General features: G+C 39.0%; 1 protein-coding gene across 1 annotated transcript in view; it reads left to right on the top strand.

The window, feature by feature from the left end:
* The window catches only part of TRPM6 (transient receptor potential cation channel subfamily M member 6), a 194,674-nt gene that overhangs the window by 19,612 nt on the left and 153,350 nt on the right, over positions 1–21,712 (top strand). Inside the window, exon 3 of the mRNA XM_079925535.1 lies at positions 3,414–3,502. The gene's annotated coding sequence lies outside the window, so the exon portion shown is untranslated. The remainder of the gene's footprint in view (positions 1–3,413; positions 3,503–21,712) is intronic.

Below are 21,712 nucleotides of genomic sequence, written 5' to 3'. Positions count from 1 at the left end.
GAATATTAAAGTGTTCACAATTCTACCTTTTTCTGTGAAGCCAGAAAAGTGTTTATTATTATCTACTCCATCCCCTTGCAGTGGTGAGGACTCTAGACTGGATCACTTATGCTTGAGGGGCTGTGTGTGTATGTGTGTGTGTGCATGCTAATATGACACTGTGCAGAATGAATTGGACATAGACTCTGGAGGATAAGACACCAGGTAGGCAGCAAGTATAGTGGTTCAGAAATGAAGATGTAAAGGTTTATACCAAATGAGAATAAAATGAGAAGATTATAGATAAAACATTGTGATGAAAATTAGAGAGTTCTGGCATACTGCTTTCTAAATTACACTACTTTGAGCCTGAGAAGGATTGGTCTGTAAAATAGGAATAATTATAGTGCCTACCATATAAAATTGCTGTGAAGAATAAATAAGAAAATGAATGTAAAGCAAGCACCCAGTGTTTAACGGGTACTCAATAAATGATGGTGGTTGGGTTCCTCACACACGCTCTCTCCTCCAAAGCATTTGTTGGGGAGGAATGTACTTCTCTCCTTTGGAAGGAATTTTGAGGGGATAGAAGTTGATAAACCTGATGGCATCTTTCTAGAAAGGGTGGGAAAATATAGGAGAAGGAGTGGTCTCTACCATCCTCCAGAGACTGAGTTACCACAGTGATCTGTGAGTCGCCCAGTAGCTATGAGGGTAGATGGAGCAGTGTATGTTCTTCCAGTCTGAGATATTTCCTGCTTGAGTTCAGTTTCCAGCTCTAGGCTTCATTCCCTGTCCCAGTGTCCTGCCTTCCCTGTTTCTTTTGAACCCAGCTGGGATTCCTTCTCTCTGCTCAAATGTCAGATATGAAGAGTTACATTACTTAGGGACTTCTCTGCAACCCAGCACCAACTCCCCAGTCTGGGTGAGGATGAAATCATCTCAGGTAAGACTCAAGTAGCATCTTAGGATGATGCCTAATGCTGGTATTAGCGTTATTGCAAATATATCAAATTAAAGCATGAAGAGAGATATTTGCTTTGACCACGTAGAAGTAATGCTGGTTTCAGGCGCTTGCATTTTCTTATCATTTAGGTCGAGTTACTTTGTAATATCATGAGTATGGCTATCATTAACTGACTCTGAGAGTTAAAGGAACATGAACTGTGATCATTTGTTCATGTGTGTTTATTATGCTTTAATTATAGTAACCTCGTAATATAATAAAAATAGGTAGTGATATTGTATGTCACTCAAAATAGCTAATATTGGGCTTTGCCATATTATGGAGGTAACATAATCCTTCCCTGAAAGTTTCTTTTTTATATATATAAATTTATTTATTTATTATTTTTTAATTTTTGGCTGCGCTGGGTCTTTTTTGCTGTGCATGGACTTTCTCTAGTTGGGGTGAGCGAGGGCTACTCTTCGTTGCGGTGCGCTGGCACCGCACTGCAGTGGCTTCTCTTGTTGCGGAGCATGGGCTCTAGGCGTGCAGGCTTCAGTAGTTGCAGCACATGGGCTCAGTAGTTGCGGTGCACGGGCTCTAGGGCACACGGGCTTCAGTAGTTGTGGCTCATGGGTTCAGTAGTTGTGGCTAGCGGGCTCTAGAGCACAGGCTCAGTAGTTGTGGCGCACGGGCTTAGCTGCTCTGTGGCATGTGGGATCTTCCTGGACCAGGGATCAAACCCATGTCCCCTGCATTGGCAGGCGGATTCTTAACCACTGTGCCACCAGGGAAGTCCCTAATCCTTTTTATATATTGTTGGATTTGATTTGCTAATATTTAGATGAATTTTTTTTGCATCTGTGTTTACCAGAGATATTGGCCTGTAATTTTCTTTTTTTTGTAGTGTCTTTGTCTGGTTTTGGTATCAGGGTAATGGTAGCCTCATAGAATGAATCTGAGCATTTTCCGTCCTCTTCAATTTTTTTGGTGTAGTTTGAAAAAGATAGATATTAGCTCTTATTTATGTGTTTGGTAGAATTTCCCTGTGGTGCTGTATGGTCCTGGACTTTTGTTTGCTGGGAGGTTTTTGATTACTAACTCAGTTTCACTACTAGTGATTGTTCTGTTCAGATTGCCTGTTTCTTCCTGATTCAGTCTTGGAAGATTGTATGTTTCTAGAAATTTATCCATTTCTTCTAGGTTGTCTAGCTTGTTGGTATATAACTGATGGTAGTATTCTCTTATGATTTTTTTTTTAATCTCTGTGATGTTAGTTATAATTTCACCTCTTTCTTATTTTGGTCCTCTCTCTTTTGAGACTACATATTTTTAATGTTTCTCTGAGGTGGTGTTTCTTGCCCTTTTCTATGTGTGTTATTGACTCATTCAGTTAAGGATCTGATGAATACTAACCACGTTTTCCCCAGAAAAATGCACACAATTGTAAATTTTACACATAGTTCAGGGTGTTCCCAGAACCTCTGGTTCCCTTAAAATCTAGGTTAAGAACTTCAGTTCTGGAAGATTTGTTTTTGTTGTTGTTTGTTTGTTTTTGCTTTTTGTTTTTTTCGTATGCTTGTGGACACTATTCTTTTGTACAACTGAATAATAATGACAAATGATTATTCAGTGCTCATTATGATCCAGGCACTGTTACAATGATAAACAACTAAGATGGCTTAAAGCTTGGGGGGGGTGGGTGGGGAGGAGGCATTTTCCTTCAACTTCCTAGCTGTTTCTTGTGGCCCAGCAAAATAAAGTGAAGGTGTGGTAGTTAGGACTGTAAGTGCGCAGCATGCAGGCATGCAAAGAATATTTGAAACTCAGAGTGTCTGTTATTTTTCAGAGACAAAAACAATATAAAGGTGCAAAGGGAAAAACTAGTTGAATTTGTTTGGAATTGTTTTATAGCATTGAAACACTTCAAACTTGCTTTCTTTGGTGGTGATGCAACTGAGTTCCTAAAAGGAACTTGACAATTCATGGAAAATACCTCAGGAAGGGTGATATGAACTCTTGAGTCATCAATCTACTCCTGAATCAGCAACCTAAGGCTATGAGAAGAATGAAGTTTATAGTGTAATAAACACAACTGACAACTAGTTCTTAAACTCTTTACTCAGCACTGTATTTGAAACCCAGTTTCAACTTTCCTTGGCCATTTGACCTGAAATGCACCATTTACTACTCCCTGTTGTTGGAGTGAAAGCCCTTCTTAGAGAAGCCATGCATTTGCAATATCATCTCAGGTTCCTATTCACAAATACTGCACAGAAGTTTATCTAAATAAATCTCTGCCATTTCTTTCTCATATTTAGATGAGATTTTTCTTTTCTTCTACAAATATTTATGAAGGACTCATCAGGTAGTAGATGCCATTCACGACAATCATTTTAAAGAACAGAAGATCCTTTGATGGCTATCTAATGCCTCCAAATTATGTACACCTATTAAGTCCTCATTTTTTCATGCCCCTGTTTTCCAGATGAGTTGAAAACTGGCAGTTCAAAAGGACACTGAAGCTTTAGACACAAGCATGGCTGGGAAGAGAAACAAGGCTGAGAGAACACAGAGGTATTGCTAATGTTACTTATAAAACTTTGGAATTTAAAGAAAAAGGATCTAAGTGATGATCTTTCCTTTAAGGGGGTGGTAAAGAAATGAAAAATAAAAATAAAATGTTTGATAATAATAGTTTTAATAAAATAACCACTAACGAAGTTGGCAGAGGTTTTAAATACATTTTTATTTAAAATAACTCAATGGCAGCTCAGGAGGACAGTATATTCACAGCACACATTCCCAGGATTGATAAGGTTCCCTCAGCCCGTTTCCTGCAGCTGGAGAGCTCAAGCAGATGACGACAACATGAGTGTTAATCATTTCCCGACCAGGCAATCTTAGTCACAAGTTCAGTAGAAGTGAAATCAGCCCCTTGGGTTTAAAAGCAGCTAAAAAACTTTTCTCAATTCACTTTGCAGTTTCTCCCTTTGAGGTTAAGCACATGGAAATTCGTTTGGCAATTCTTTTTATATCACAATTTCCATTAGTTGCTCCCACAAATTGGGGTTTATCTGATTGTGTGGTAGATGGGAACCTCAGGATAAAATTCAATGGCTGAAGGCTGAGTGAAGTTTACCCTGGCTGTGGTTATGAAGAAGGTAAGTGACTGGACCTCTTTGGGTTTATTTTCTCTTATGCTAGATTTTATACACCATAAAATGCAAAAGGCATAATCTTGCATTTATAGTTAACCATTTAGATGTGTTTGGAGGTTGTTTTTAAGTGATCACAGGCCAAAACCAAGAATTTAAAACATACATTAGGCATACATGCCAAACAAAATGGTTTCATTTTCCTCCTAAAAAAATCATTTCTATTAATTATACAGTTTATTTAGTTAATTGAACTGTTATTGAAATGTCTTTCTGCATTAATGGAATGTTGGACTGTTCCGTAAATAGACTGGAAACAATTTTTTGTGAACAAAAAGACATAAATAATTTTGATTATTGGAAATAGCCAAGGTGGAACTGGATGGAACATCTGGCGGCAGACTTCAAAGGTCAAATAATTCTAATAGAAATATATTAGCTGTCTGTTTTTGTTTAGCAAGATGATTTTTTTCTTGTTTCTTGAAATCTATTTGAAGTAGTCATAACAATTTTATAAATTAAACCTATAATGATATTTCAATTATTGTCTTTCTGGAAAAGGAAAATGATATTTGGGTATAATAGAAGTGCTTTCATTAGAAGACTCTGTTCTTGCCCATTTCAATTGTGGTGACCTTTTATTTCAAGAAAAATACAGAATTTCTCTTTTTTGAGGCCTAGAATAGTCCTGGGCACATAGAAGACTTTGTGGAATGAGCTATTGATTATTTATTTTTAAGTCTGCACTTACATTAATGGATTTTAGAAGATATCTTCTAGTCACTTGTGTAAAACTTTATTCAGTACTCAATATGTCAGTGATGAATTAAAAAGGAAGTAGAAAATGGTCTTTATCTGAAAGGAATTTAATTCACCTCTTTCCCAGTATGAACCAAACCTTTCCATTTTGGAGAACTGTAATTAATACTTTTCTTCTGAGTGTTTGAAAAATTATGGAAAATGCCACCTGTTTTTTACAACAACATTGCTCATCATTGTGAAAACCTGGAAAGAACTAAGTGTTAATGAACAGAACAGCAGTTAAAGACAATGGCATACTACATAACCTGTAAAAAAGAATGAGGTGAATCTATATTTATTAACATGAAGGCAGTCTAAATAATATTTCTAAGTTATTTTTTTTAAAAAGCAAGTTTCAAAAAAAATAGTGAGGTAGTAGGTATAGTGTACAGTATTCTCATTTTTTGGTAAAAACAAATAAACCAGTATCTACATTTACAATGTCTGTGTGTGTATTTACCGAATCATTTAGAGTCGCCGTTTTTGGGGATTGAATGAGAAAGTCTATTTTCTACCTTGAAGATATTAGAATGTAACTGGTAGGAACTTTTTAAATTTAATTCTAAAACCTCAGTGTATATAATAGTGTCTGGCACGTAACAGGCACATGACAGTGTCGAATAAATGAATGAAGAGATTTACGTAATATTTAAATTTTTAAAAAATTAGCACAGTTGATTTTCAAGCAGATAAAATCCACAAAATGACTTATTGTTTTAATTAAAAAAATATTTAGAACAACTTTCAAAGCCTCTACTCTCTCTTCCCTTCATGTTACCTCTTCTTATTTTCTACTTTTTGTAACAGTTTCCTTCCCTTTTCTAGCTAATTTGGGTTCAAAGGGAAATGAAAATGTCATGGTTCCTGTGCTTATTTAAGATTTTCTGCCGAGGCATCTTACTTTGCATTTGACATCCATCTTCCGGAATCCGTGCATCTAACATCCCAGATTGCTGCTTAGCTTTTTATGTGCATGCCATCTTTCCAATTTGATGGCAAACCCTGGAGAATACAGACCCTGTCTTATGATCCTTTCTGTCCTCAATACCTAGCACAGGGCCTCACACACAGTAGGATGGCATTGTTGTTGAGTATTCTTTCCACAAAATTTTGTGCAGTTCTTAATGATGGCATTCTACTATAATCCCTCCTCCTAGGCTGAGCATCATATACAATAGGCACTCAGTACATGTATTGAACGAATGGTTGGTGATTGACTCTGGCATGTAATCTCTGTGTGTATGGCTGGTAAATTGGGTTCTGAGGGAGATGAGAGGAGGCTGTATCAGTTTGGGATTCTTTTGGTTGCCAGTGATAGAATACCTGACTAAAATTGGCAGAAGCGGAAGCAGAAGCAAAGGCGATTTATTGGCTCATATAGCAGTTTGATGGTGCACCTGGCTTGAGAAATAGCTAGACACTGTGGCACAAAGTGATATCTCTCTCTTTGTCTGTCTTGTCTCTCTTTCTCTTCTTCTGTTCTCAGACAGGCTTTCTCTTTGAGGTTATAAAATAGCTGCCAGAATCTCCAAGAACCATATTCTTTCAGATTCCAATCCAGCAGAAAAAAAGCGAGTGTCTTTCAGCAATCCTAGAAAACTAAACCGTGACAGTTGCTCAGAGTGGACCAACAGTAACTGAAACCAGGATGTTAGTGTACTGGTTTCATGAGCTTCTAGGGGCCAGGAATAAAGCCTCAAGCAGGCCAAGCGAACTGAGAGTGGGGAGAGGAGGATCCCCAGATAAAAATCAAGGTTGTTGCCACAAGAAAGGGGAATGGATGCCTGATAATTAAACAACAAATGTCAAATGCAAGGTAAGAGAATTACTTGATTCTCTTTTTTCCTCTTTCCTTAACATAAATATATCCAAATATGAGTAAGTAATCGCTGGGAGAACTCAATCAATTCTAACTCTATAAGGGTGTGCGTACAGGTACTAACTGTTAAAGAGAAGGCAGTTGGAAAGATGGAAGAAGAGAGCTTCTGAATTGATTGAACCCAGAGTCCTATCTGGAGCAGTGACTCTCAAATTTGCTCTATACTGAAATTATCTGTGGGTAATTCTGATGCTCAGGCCACTCTTTATAACACTTGTATCAGAATACCTAGTGTTGGGACTCAACCATCGGTACTTTTAGGCTCCCAGGTGTATTGTGTTATATGCAATTTGGAGACCCAGTGGTCAAGAGAGATATCAGGGAGGATTTAGAATAGTTTTAAAGGCACCTGAAACTGTAGATCCTCCATAAATATCTGATGACTTGATTTAAAAGAGGAAAAGAACATAACTGGGCAAAGATATGGGGGGGAGCATATTTGTGAACTGTCTACTCTATGTAAGCATTGTGTTCAGTTCTCAATATACATTTCGCACTTGATCTTCATAATCAGGATTAAAAAATAAAAACAAACTCCATTTACCGTGAGGAAATAAAGGTTCAATAATGCTAAAGTAACTTGGCAAAAGGTCAATCAATAAATAAAGCAGGTCTTTTGAGCTCCAAATTATATACTCTTTCACAGTACCACACTTACAGGTGTCAGACATGAGTTTAAGGGGGAACTCAGCTGTTGGGTGTAGCAAGTAAATTTACCTGACTAAAGAACAGAGTATGGACTAAGCATGAAGGCAGTCCTGAAAAATTGACAGAAGTGGCATCCTCTACAGCAGCAGTCCCCAGCCTTTTTGACACCAGGGACCGGATTCATGGAAGACAATTCTTCCACAGGTGGGGGATGGTTCAGGCGGCAATGTGAGCGACGGGGAGCGACAGGGAGCGGCAGATGAAGCTTCACTTGCTTGCTCGCCAGCTGCTCACCTCCTGCTGTGCGGCCCCGCTCCTAACTGGCCGTGGTCCCGTACCAGTGCACAGCTCCGGGGTTGGGGACCCCTGATCTACAGCACAGGGTGGCAAACAAGGGCCTGCGTGCCAAATCCAGACCACCACCTGTTTTTATAAATAATATTTTATTGGAACCAGCCACATTCATTTGTTTACATATTGCCTGTGGCTGCTTTTGCACAACCATAGCAGAGCTGAGTAGTTGTGACAGACACTATATGGCTTATAAAGCCTAAAATGTTTACTAGCTAGCACTTTACAGAAAAAGTTTGCCGACCTTTGACCTAGAGTTTACGTTTTTATGTGATAAGCAGTTCTGAGAAGGGATGAGATTGCCATTATCAATCCAAGACTGATGATAATGCTTGTGGCCATATGAGTAGGATTCTCCAAGCATCTTCACATTCATTCATTCAGTAAACATTTATTGAGCATCTACAAAGTGCGGGACACTCTGAGCTCAGTTGAAATGCAGTGCAATACATTCTACGGTGAAAAATAGGATTCCAAAATATGATAGCTTCTCTCTCTGCTTCTAGGCTACATGAGGGCAGGGTTTGGTTCTGTTTTTGCTCATTACTGTGGGTTCAGCCTAGAAGGCAGTAGGGGGTCACTAAAAATTTGATGAATAAAATAATGATCAATTAATGTGGTAGAGGCAAGCATAGGATGCCGGGGAAACACACCTAACCCAAACTCTGATGGAATGAGGTCAAGTTATGAAGTGGAAGACGTGGAAGAAGTGAAGGAAAAAAGGCAGGAAGTCGGGGAGGGAGGGGAGCAATGAAGGGGTTGTAGTAGTTCACTGGACCGATCTTGGACAAGGTCTGTCTTTGTGGGACTGGACAGAAAGAGAGCTATGATCCTGAGCAGTATTTGGTGAAAGATTTCATGTGATAATATAACACAGAAAAATCTATTCAGTTCCCAAATCAAAAAACCTCCAGAAGCTTCCTGCTACCTACAGTATAAAATCAAGATTACTAGGTTAGACCTTCAAGTCCTCTGTAATTTGTTCTCTGCTGGCTTAATCTTTTTTTTTCTTTTTTATAAATTTATTTATTTATTTTTGGCTATGTTAGGTCTTCGGTGCTGTGTGCAGGCTTTCTCTAGTTGTGGTGAGCTGGGGCTACTCTTTGTTGTGGTGCGTGGGCTTCTCATTGTCATGGCTTCTCGTTGCAGAGCACAGGCTCTAGGCATGCAGGCTTCAGTAGTTGTGTCACGTGGGCTCAGTAGTTGTGGCTTGCAGGCTCAGTAGTTGTGGTGCACGGGCTTAGTTGCTCCACGGCATGTGGGATCTTCCCGGGCCAGGGCTCGAACCCGTGTCCCTTGCATTGGCAGGCAGATTCTTAACCACTGAGCCATCAGGGAAGCCCCTGGTTTAATCTTACTGCCCTTAATTCCTTACCTCAGTTCCTACCCTCTAGTTTTATGCTTTCTGATTATGCTTTATTCAGTCTTAATTTTGTGACTTGTAAAAAGACATATCCCTGCTTGGAATGCTCTTCTCTCTCTCTCTCTCTCTCTCTCTCTCTCTCCTACTCATATAACCCAGTGCACAGGACTTCCTTGGTGGTGCAGTGGTTAAGAACCTGCCTGCCAATGCAGGGGAAATGGGTTCAAGCCCTGGTCCGGGAAGATCCCACATGCCACGGAAAAACTAAGCCCATGTACCACAACTATTGAGCCTGTGCTCCACAGCCTGCGAGCCACAACTACTGAGCCCATGTGCCACAACTACTGAAGCCTGGGTGCCTAGAGCCTGTGCTCTGCAACAAGAGAAGCCACCACAAGGAGAAGCCTGCGCACTGCAATGGAGAACTAGAGAAAGTCCGCACTCAGCAACGAAGACCCAACGCAGCCAAAAAAAAAAAAAAGATCCAATGCACCTAGACTCTTTCTTTTTCTCTTTTTTGCTGCACCTCGCACGGCATGCAGGATCTTAGTTCCCTGACCAGGGATCGAATCCATGCCCCCTGCAGTGGAAACTTGGAGTCTTAACCACTGGAGTGCCAGGGAAGTCCTGCACCTTGACGCTTTTGACAGATTTTTCCCATCTACCCCAATCCTCACTGATCTCTTCTCTGGATCCCATCACATGTTAACATTCACCTCTCATTTTTAGACACTAAATCAGTACTGCCTTGGACTGTTTTGAGCTGTTTCATGGGTTAATGCTTTACACCCACCATTAGAATAAACGTTCTGGAAAAAGGGATCATAAGACATTTCCCGAATATCCTCTTAGTGCCCAACAATACTTTATGTACACTTAATATTTGAGTAGACACTTAAATACTTATTGAGTAAATAAATGAATGAGTCAGATGAATAAAAAGTTATGAGGTTAGAAATGCTTCTAAAAAAGGAAGTCAAAGAATGGAAAATAATTAGAGGAGATGCTAATAGGACAAGGAAAATAAATAGTACTTTGTGGTTTGAGGTATTCTCAAGAAGTACAGGTTTTGATAGAGACAATATTTAAGTTTACTTTAAAACATTATGGAAATTCAGATGTGGAGAAATGAGTTGATATACTTCTCAGTTTAAGGAAATTTATCATCATTGATAAGATCTTGCTCTTTTTTTAAAAAAATCTATTATTTATTGTGTTCCTCTTTATCTCCTTTCCTATTGTCATTACTGTCACAGCAGCCATTCTAATTTGGTTAATGTATGTTCTCTTTTTGTATCAGTTTTTGTAAAATGTGTATTTTTTTTTTGTTTTTTAGCATGTGTTTAAAACATTTATATATGCTGTAATGCGTTATGGATCTCAATTTGGGTTCTTACCTTTTTCACTAAGCGTTCAGGTTTTAAAGATCTATGCATATTGCTATAGATCTGTTGTTTCTAATTGCTACATAAGACGTCATGATGTGAATTCACCACGTTTCACCTATTTACGTCTCCAGTGATGGAAACCAATAGCACAATCTCATATTGTTTCTTCATACATCTAGCCTGAGAGTTTACTTGGGATGTATCTCCTGGAATGGCATTGCTGGATCACAGGATATGCATCTATTTAATTTGACTAAGAAGTACCAGATTTCACTGCAAAATGGTGGCATTAGTTTATGCACACATTCCCTCTTCCCCACCCGCCCCCCCATAAAGTCTCTTTCACTTAAAAAAAAAAGTCTGCCTGTAAGAACCTTTCCAGGGGACTTCCCAGGTGGCACAGTGATTAAGAATCCACCTGCCAATGCAAGGGACACGGGTTCAAGCCCTGGTCAGGGAACTAAGATCTCACATGCTGGGGAGCAACTAAGCCCATGAGCCACAACTACTGAGCCCGCATGCCACAAGTACTGAAGCCCACGTGCCTAAAGCCCGTGGTCTGCAACAAGAGAAGCCACTCCAATGAGAAGCCCACACACTGCAACAAAGAGTAGCCCCTGCTTCCTGCAGCTAGAGAAAGCCCGTGCACAGCAACAAAGACCCAACACAGCCAAAAATAAATAAATAAAATAAAAAAACAAAACAAAACCTTTCCAGGCTCTCTATCAGGGTTTCTATAAACTACAACCCTATCAGCACTTAGTATTACCCAGTTTTCTAATTTTTGCTAGACTAACAGGGTTAAAATAGATATTTCATTGTTGTTCTAATAGGTGTTCGATTGTTTACTAATGAGTTTCAAAATCTTCATGTTTATTTCACTTTCTTCTATAAATTGCCTGATTGTAAATATATTTTCTGCTTTTTACTAAGGGAATTCTTGTCTTTTGCTTGTTAATTTATTTTTTTAAACTTTTTCAGAATTTTTAAAATATAGTAGTTTTTTATTAAATTTATTTTTATTTTATTTTTGGCTGCGTCGGGTCTTAGTTGTGGCACGAGGGCTCTTCGTTGCGGGGCGCAGGCTTTTCTCTAGTTGTGGTACGGGCTCCAGAGAGCGTGGGCTCTGTAGTTTGTGGCGTGCAGGCTCTCTAGTTGAGGCACACAAGCTCAGTAGTGTGGCACGTGGGCTTAGTTGCCCCATGGCATGTGGGATCTTAGTTCCCCGACCAGGGATTGAACCCGCATCGCCTTCATTGGAAGGCGGATTCTTTACCACTGGACCACCAGGGAAGTCCCTGTTTGTTAATTTATAATTAAATGTTTATTAAATCATTTTTAAACCAAGAAACTTAGCTGAAGTTGTAACATTGAATTACTTTGTGCCAAATGCCTCTTACTTTATTATCATTAAACATTATTTCTGATTTTTAGAGGATAGCAGTGTCTGTATATTTTTTGACCCTCCTAAACCCCCACATATAAAGTATATGGCAAAACAAAAAACCCATGAACAAAATTTACAACAGAACTAAATAGACTTCAGTTTCTAGTCCGGCATGTAAGGAGATTAGAATTTTTCTCTCCCAATGCCACAACAAGAAAAAAGCTGAACAAACTGAAACCCAACAACTCTTCTTTGAAGAAATGTTGATAGAAACTTCTAAAACTGAAATGCAAAGAGAATGAAAAAGACAGAACAGATATTCAATTCTGTGGGACAATTAGAAAATGTGTAACATACGTGCAATGGGAATACCAGAAGGAGAAGAAAGGGAGGAGCACAGAAATATTTGAAGAAAAAATGACTAGGAATTTCCCAAAATTAATGATAAACACCAAACCACAGATCCAGAACCTCAGAGAACACCAAGAAGAATAAATACAAAACTAAATGACAACTCTAGGAACCCCCAAGTACAACCAGGTAGAGAGAAATCATCAGCAACCAGATTGTGTATGTTATTATCATCTATGTGGGAGATAGCAGACAGAAGCAATGGAGTGGCAGATGGACTGAGAACAGGAGAAACTCAAAGGAACCAACAGGTAATCACTGAAAAGTTCAGTGGGCACTTTGAGAACATCAGCTGACGCTACTCAGTGTCACTACTCGGACACTACTACCAGTGAGTGAGGGCAGGTGGCCTTGTGATAAAGCATAAAGGACTAGTGAGTCCACCCCTATCAACTCTTGAAATGGACCGACCCTCTAGGTTTTCTTCCCAGAAGAGCTCAAACAGGGGAAAACCTGCTGGGAGTGAAAACAAAATTGAGCAAGAGGGGAAAACAGAGGAAGAGGAAAGAGAAGGTCCAGGTACAAGTGGGAGATGGAGTAGAGCCAGGAAACCTCAGAAAGTGAGACACCATATTTCTGCACACTACATGAAAACCTATAAAAGAGGGAGCTCTGTGAAGACAAAAACAAAAACAAAAAAACCCCCAAATATCCTGAACTTCCTCTCCTTCTAAAATCTCAGGAGACTTAATTTTACATAAAATGAGTAACAGAAAAGTATTCAAGTATTCAAGTCTCACACAAAATTACTATATTCAAAAAAAGAGAATAAGGATCAGAGTAATATCCTTATAGAAAATGAAAGCATTTAATCAGAAAAACATGATTAAAATAATGTAATCATGTGAACATGATTAAAAATAATATAATGATTTAAAACTATAACTATCTCAAAACAAATTAATAGACAATAGGGCAATGATAAAAGACACGAATGAGCAATATGAAACAGAAATAGAAAAATTCAGAAATCAGGTGACAGAACTCAAGAAAGAATTAGAATAAAAGAAAAAAAAATTAATGACTAAACTAGAAGAGGCAAAAGAGTAAATAAACACAGCAAATGATACCTTAATAAAAATGGAATAATAATGGGAAATTTTAAAAAAAATAGAAAAAGGAGAAGAAAAAGGGGGAAAAGTATTTGAGAAAAACCCATAAGTATTGAAGATAGGCAAAGATGTTTCAACATGTGGGTCATAGGAGTCCCTGAAGAAGAAAACCTAAGAGAACAGAGCAAATAGTAAAAGGTATAATTTTTATAAGATTTCCCGAAATAAAAATATTTGAAATAAGTATTGAAAGAGTACATTGAATATCTGAGAACACTGACTTAGAATAACTATGACCAAGTCATATTCTGGTAAAATTGCTGAAGTTTAAAGAACAAGGGCTTCCCTGGTGGCACAGTGGTTAAGAATCCGCCTGCCAATGCAGGGGACATGGGTTCAAGCCCTGGTCCAGGAAGATCCCACATGCTATGGAGCAACTAAGCCCATGCACCACAACTACTGACCCCGCACTCTAGAGCCCACATGCCACAACTACTGCAGCCCGTGTGCTTAGAGCCCGTGCTCTGCAACAAGAGAAGCCACCACAATGAGAAGCCCATGCACCACAAGGAAGAGTAGCCCCCGATCGCCATGACTAGAGAAAGCCCACGAGGAGCAATGAAGACCCAATGCAGCCAGAGATAAATAAATAAATAAATATTTTTAAAAAATTAAAAAAATAAAGAAAAAATTTTTTCATCTAGGAAAAAAAATAGCATGTGATGTATAAGAGAAAGAAAATCATATTATCATCAGACGTTTTGACCACAGTAATCTATTCTGAAGGAACTTAAGTAACACATTTTAGATATTCAGTGAAAGAAAATGTGAACTGAGGCTTTTATATCCAACAAAATTGACCATCAAGTATGAAGGGCATAAACTGTTAGCAACATGCAAGGATTTAGAGAATATTGTTTTCCTGAGCTTTCCCTGAGTAATCTACTAAAGAACAACTTACCAACCAAAATGATATGAAAGACCCTATCATATCATTGTACTGGTGGTAGGCATCAAATATACTGTATGGTTAGTTCTAGAACTAACATGTGAATATTAAAAAAGTTTAATCATTAAAAATGATTACCTGATCATAGAATGTAGACATGGTACAAGTATTTAAAAAGGAGAAAAGTATGGTAGCATATGCAAAAGTTTTTCAAATGGTTTTCAGAAATCATAATGATTGGTTATAGTATTGGAGTTCTTTTCTGAGACTGTTTTAATGGATATTTAATTTTGTTGTATCTGTCTTTGAGGACTAAGATTCTTCATGTAGTTGAAAAGAATCAGATTTAATATAAAAGAACTTAAATAAAAATCTTTAATCCTGAATATGAATTGGAAATTTAAGTATGAACTCACTAGATACATATTTTATCTATTTACGGAAAAGAGGTAGAAATAATGACCAACCAAGCACCCATGGCACCCAGGCTGTGGTCTTTTTCAAGACCATTCTGAATAAAATAAACCAGGACTTCTTGGAGAAATAGCTAATTTTTTTTTTTTTTCCAGTACGTGGGCCTCTCACTGTTGTGGCCTCTCCTGCCGCGGAGCACAGGCTCCGGATACGCAGGCTCAGCGGCCACGGACTCTAGATTTCTTTTGATTTCCATTTGCATGGAATATGTTTTTCCATCCCCTCACTTTCAGTCTGTATGTGTCCCTAGGTCTGAAGTGGGTCTCTTGTAGACAGCATCTATACAAGTCTTGTTTATGTATCCATTCAGCTAGTCTATGTCTTTTGGTTGGAGCATTTAATCCATTTACATTTAAGGTAGTTATCGCTATGTATGTTCCTATTACCATATTCTTAATTGTTTTGGGTTTGTCATTGTAGGTCTTTTCTTTCTCTTGTGTTTCGTGCCTAGAGAAGTTCCTTTAGCATTTGTTGTAAAGCTGGTTTGGTGGTGCTGAATTCTGTTAGCTCTTGCTTATCTGTAAATGTTTTAATTTCACCGTCAAATCTGAATGAGATCCTTGCTGGGTAGAGTAATCTTGGTTGTAGGTTTTTCCCTTTCATCACTTTAAATATGTCCTGCCACTCCCTTCTGGCTTGCAGAGTTTCTGCTGAAAGATCAGCTGTTAACCTTATGAGGATTCTTTTGTATGTTATTTGTTGTTTTTCCCTTGTTGCTTTTAATATTTTTTCTTTGTATTTAATTTTTGATAGTTTGATTAATATGTGTCTTGGCATATTTCTCCTTGGATTTATCCTGTATGGGACTCTGCACTTCCTGGACTTGATTAACTATTTCCTTTCCCATATTAGGGAAGTTTCAACTATAATCTCTTCAAATATTTTCTCAGTCCCTTTCTTTTTCTCTTCCTCTTCTGGGACTCCTATAATTTGAATGTTGGTGCATTTAATGTTGTCCCTGAGATCTCTGAGAGTGTCCTCAGTTCTTTTCATTCTTTTTTCTTTATTCTGCTCTGTGGTAGTTATTTCCACTATTTTATCTTCCAGGTCACTTATCCGTTCTTCTGCCTCAGTTATTCTGCTATTGACTCCTTCTAGAGAATTTTTAATTTCATTTATTGTGTTGGTCATCACTGTTTGCTGTCTAGGTCCTTGTTAAACATTTCTTGTATTTTCTCCATTTTATTTCCAAGATTTTGGATCCTCTTTACTATCATTTCTCTGAATGCTTTTTCAGGTAGACTGCCTGTTTCCTCTTCATTTCTTTGGTTTGGTGGGTTGTTACCTTGCTCCTTCACCTGCTGTGTTTTTCTCTGTCTTCTCATTTTGCTTAACTTACTGTGTTTGGGGTCACCTTTTTGCAGGCTGTAGGTTTGTAGTTCCCATTGTTTTTGGTGTCTGCCCCTGCCCCCCGCCAGTGGGTAAGGTTGGGTCAGTTGGTTGTGTAGGCTTCCTGGTGGAGGGGACTGGTGCCCATGTTCTGGTGGATCAGGCTGGATCTTGTCTTTCTGGTGGGCAGGACCACGTCCAGTGGTGTGTTTTGGGGTGTCTGTGATCTTATTATGCTTTTAGGCAGCGTCTCTGCTAATGGGTGGGGTTGTGTTCCTGTCTTACTAGTGTTTGGCATAGGGTATCTAGCACTATAGCTTGCCGGTCATTGAGTGGAGCTGGGGCTTAGTGTTGAGATGGACATCTCTGGGAGAGCTTTCACCGTTTGATATTACATGGAGCTGGGAGGTCTCTGGGAGACCAGTGTCCTGAACTCGGCTCTCCGACGTCAGAGGCACAGGCCTGACACCCACCTGGAGCACCAAGACCCTGTCAGCCACACGGCTCAGAAGAAAAGGGAGAAAAAAAGAAGGAAAGAAAAAAATAAGATAAAGTTATTAAAATAAAAAAATACAAATAAATTATTAAAAATTAAAATGTAATAAGAAGAAGAAAAAAAGAAAGAAAGAAAGAAAGAAGAGAGCAACCAAACCAAAAAACAAATCCACCAATGATAGCAAGTGCTAAAAAGTATACTAAAAGAAAAAAAAAATGGACAGAACCCTCGGACAAATGGTAAAAACAAAGCTATACAGACAAAATCACACAAAGAAGCATACACATACACACTCACAGAAAGAGAAAAAGGAAAAAAAAAATATATGTCTCTCTCTCTCTCTCTCTCTCTCTCTCTCTCTCTCTCTCTCTCTCTATATATATATATATATATATATAAAAAGAAGGAAGAGAGCAACCAAATCAATAAATCTACTAATGATTATTAAGTCCAAATACTAAAGTAAGATAAACATAAAACCAGAAACAAATTAGATGCAGAAAGCTAACCCGAAGTCTGCAGTTGCTCCCAATGTCCACTGCCTCAGTTTTGTGACGATTCGTTGTCTATTCAGGTATTCCTCAGATGCAGGGTACATCAGGTTGATTGTGGAGATTTAATCCACTGCTCCTGCGGCTGCTGGGAGAGATTTCCCTTTCTCTTCTTTGTTTGCACAGCTCCTGGTATTCAGCTTTGTATCTGGCCCCACCTCTGCGTGTAGGTCGCCTTAGGGCGTCTGTTCTTTGCCCAGAGGATGGGGTTAAAGGAGCAGCTGATTAGGGGGCTCTGGCTCACTCAGGCCGAGGGAAGGGAGGGGTATGGAATGTGGGGTGAACCTGCGGTGGCAGAGTCCAGTGTGACGTTGCACCAGCCTGAGGCATGCTATGTGTTCTCCCGGGGAAGTTGTCCCTGGATCATGGGGCCCTGGCAGTGGCGGGCTGCACAGGCTCCCAGGAGGGGAGGTGTGGATAGTGGCCTCTGCTTGCACACAGGCTTCTTGGTGGCTGCAGCAGCCTTAGCGTCTCATACCCGTCTCTGGTGTCTGTGCTGATAGCCATGGCTCGTGCTCGTCTCTGGAGCTCCTTTAGGTTGTGCTCTGACCCCCTTCTCGTCGTGCACCCCGAAACAATGGTGTTTTGCCTCTTAGGCAGGTCCAGAGTTTTCCCTGGACTCCCTCCCGGCTAGCTGTGGCTCACTAGACCCCCTCAGTCTGTGTTCACCCAGCCAACCCCAGTCTTCTCCCTGGGGTCTGACCTCCGAAGCCCGAGCCTCAGCTCCCAGCCCCTACTCACCCCAGCGGGTGAGCAGACAAGCTGGTGAGTGCTGGTCGGCACTGATCCTTTGTGCGGGAATCTCTCTGCTTTGCCCTCTGCACCCCTGTTGTTACGCTCTCCTCTGCGGCTCCGAAGCTTCCCCCCTCCGCCACCCCCTGTCTCCATCAGTTAAGGGGCTCCCTAGTGTGTGGAAACTTCACAGCTCCCTCCCAGAGGTGCAGGTCCTGTCCCTATTCTTTTGTCTCTGTTTGTGCTTTTTTCTTTTGCCCTACCCACCTGGGGAGTTTCTTAACTTTTGGGAAGTCTGAGGTCTTCTGCCAGCGTTCAGTAGGTGCTCTGTAGGAGTTGTTCCACATGTAGATGTATTTCTGATGTATTTGTGGGGAGGAAGGTGATCTCCACTTCTTACTCTTTTGCCATCTTGAAGGTCTCCTCTCACTGGCCTATTTAAAAAAATTTTAACATGGCTACCAAGAGGGTAAGGGGAGGTGGGATGAATTGGGAGATTGGGATTGACATATTTACACTTTTGATACTATGTATAAAATAGATAACTAATGAGAATCTCCTGTATAGCACAGGGAACTCTACTCAATGCTCTCTCTCACTTTAAATCAAAAGCCAGAAATGATTAAGCTTAGTGAAGAAGGTATGTCAAAAGCCATAGGCAGAAAGCTAGGCCTCTTGCGCTAAACAGTTAACCAAGTTGTGAATGCAAAGGAAAAGTTCTTAAAGGAAATTAAAAGTGCCACTCCAGTGAACACACAAATGATAAGAAAGTGAAACAGACTTATTGCTGATATGGAGAAAGTTTGAGTGATCAGGATAGAAGAGCAAACCAGCCACAAAATTCCCTTAATTCAAAGCAAGGCCCTAACTGTCTTGAATTCTAGGAAGGCTGAGAGAGATGAGGAAGCTGCAGAAGAAAAGGCTGAAGCTAGCAGAGGCTGGTTCATGAGGTTTAAGGAAAGAAGCCACCTCCATAACATAAAAGTAGAAGATAAAGCAGCAAGGTGATGTAGAAGCTGCAGCAAGTTATCCAGAAGATTTAGTTAAGATAATTCATGAAGGTAGCTACACTAAACAAGAGATTTTCAGTGTAGACAAAACAGACTTCTGTTGGAAGAAGATGCCATCTAGGACTTTTAAAACTAGAGAAATCAATGCCTGGCTTCAAGTCTTCAAAGGACAGGGTGACTCTCTTGTTTGGGGCTTATGTAGCTGGTGACTTTAAGTTGAATATTTTAAAGCCGCTGTGGAGACCTATTGCTCAGAAAGGAAAGATTCCTTTCAAAATGTTACTGCCCATTGACAATGTACCTGTTCACCGAAGAGCTCTGATGGAGATGTACAATGAGATTAATGTTGTTTTCATGCCTGTTAACACAACATTCATACTGCAGCCCATGGATCAAGGAGTCATTTTGACTTTCAAGTCTTATTATTGAAGAAATATACTTCATGAGGCTATAGCTCCCATAGATAGTGATTCCTCTGATGGAGGGCAGAGTAAATTGAAAACCTCTGGAAAGGATTCACCATTCTAGATGCCATTAAGAACATTTGTGATTCATGGGAAGAGGTCAAAATATCAACATTAACAGGAATTTGAAAGAAGTGATTCTGACCCTCATTGATGATTTTGAGAGGTTCAGGACTTCAGTGGAGGAAGTAACTGTAGGTGTGGTGGAAATAGCAAGAGACCTAGAATTAGAAGTGGAGCCTGAAGATGTGACTGAATTGCTGCAATCTCATGATAAAACTTTAAAGAATGAGTTGCATCTTATGGATGAGCAAAGAAATTGGTTTCTTGAGATGGACTCTACTCCTGGTGAAGGTGCTGTGAAGATTGTTGAAATGACAACAAAGGATTTAGAATATTACATAAACTTAGTTGATAAAGCAGCAGCAGGGTTTGAGAGGACTGACTTCAATTTTGAAAGAAGTTCTACTATGGTAAAATGCTACCAAAGATCAATGCATGCTAGAGAGAAATTGTTCATGAAAGGAAGTGTCAATCAACACAGCAACATTCATTGTTGTCTTATTTTAAGAAATGGGTTGGGTTGACCAAAGCTACCCCAATCTTCAGCAACCAACACCCTGATTAGTCAGCAGTCATCAACATCGAGGCAAGACCCTCCACCAGTAAAAGATTAGGGCTCGCTAAAGCCTTAGATAATGGTTAGAAATTTTTAGCAATAAAGTATTTTAAAATTAAGATATGTACATTTTTTTAGACAATGCCATTGCACACTTAATAGACTGCAGTATAGTGTAAATATAACTTGTAGGTACTGGGAAACCAGAAAGCTCCTTTTGGAGCTTTATTGCAATATTCTCATTGCAATATTCTCGTTATTGTTGTGGTCTGGAACCCAACCTGCAATATCTCTGAGGTATGCCTGTAATTTATTGGTTACACAGACCAACCCTTGTCCAGTATGGGAGGGGACCATATAAAGGTGTGACTTCCAGAAGGCAGGGATCACTGGGGGCCATCCTGGACTCTGGCTCCCGCAATCTGAAACCCATTAGATATGTGTAAGTTCATGAGTTCACAGTAGAAAAAATTTAGAAAACTACACCTTACAAGAGACATAAAAGACCAATTTAGAAATTAAAAATGGGCAAGACTAACTATAGCAGCTAGGGATGCACACTTGATTGATAAAATTATAAAGAAGTGCAAGGGAAGTTATCAAAGCAGGATAGTGGAAGTAAATGATTACTCTAAAAGCCAAGATAGTAGTTACTTTTGGAAAGGGTGGGGACAGTCTGTGATTGAGATGGGGCACATGGAGAGGCTTCTGGGTGGCTGGCAAAGTTTTATTTTTTGACCTGGTGTCAAGGTAAATGAAAGTGTTTACCTTTTAATAATTTACTGAGACATTGTTTCATGTGGTTTTTCTCTACCTGTGTTTTATTTTACAATAAAAAGATAAAACAACATCTCTAAAGATAATACATCCATATGGTAAAATACTCAAAACAGTGGAAAATTTTTTATAGTGAAAAAATCAATCTTCCCAACTCATCTACTAGTAATTTTCTTCCCTAGAAGTAGCCGTTGTCACCTGCTTCTTGTGTATCTATCCAGAGAGATCTCATGTATATAAAATCACACACATACACGTATGTATGTGTATATGTATATATAAATATAAATGTGTATAAAATTTCCTCTCATTTAAAAGTATAAGTGGTAGAATTAGAATACCATGCACAACAGGGAATTATATTCAATATCCTACCTACAGTGGAATATAATCTGAAAAAAAAAATAACTGAATCACTTTGCTGTACACCTGAAACTAACACAATGTTGTAAATCAATTATACTTCAATTAAAAACGATCTTTTCTCTTTACATTGCCATATTTTCTAAATTTCAAAATTGTGTGGCTTTTACTTTGATTATTATAAAAAGTTACTAAAATACAAAATAAACTTAAGAAAAAGAATACCATACACATATTCTGATCTTTGTTTATTTCACTAAATATTTTATTTTTGTGGATAATATATGTACTATCACATAGTGCCCTTAAACAACATGGGGGTTAGGTGTGCTGATTCCCCTCACAGTAGAAAATCACATATAACTTTTGACTCCTCAAAAACCTAACTGGAAGCCTTACCAGTAACATTAACACTCGGTTAAGACATATTTTGTATAAGTATTATATACTGTTTTCTTACAATAAAGTAAGCTAGATTAAAAAATGTTATTAAGAAAATCATAGAAAATACATTTACAGTACTATACTTAAGTTTATGTCCTCTGTTTACAAGGTGAGTTACTTGTCAGTACCTACATTAATATT

Source organism: Stenella coeruleoalba (genome assembly GCF_951394435.1).
Source record: "Stenella coeruleoalba genome assembly, chromosome: 7".
Lineage (NCBI taxonomy): Eukaryota > Metazoa > Chordata > Mammalia > Artiodactyla > Delphinidae > Stenella > Stenella coeruleoalba.
Note: the sequence above shows the minus strand (reverse complement) of the source record. Positions and strands in the feature narration are given on the sequence as shown.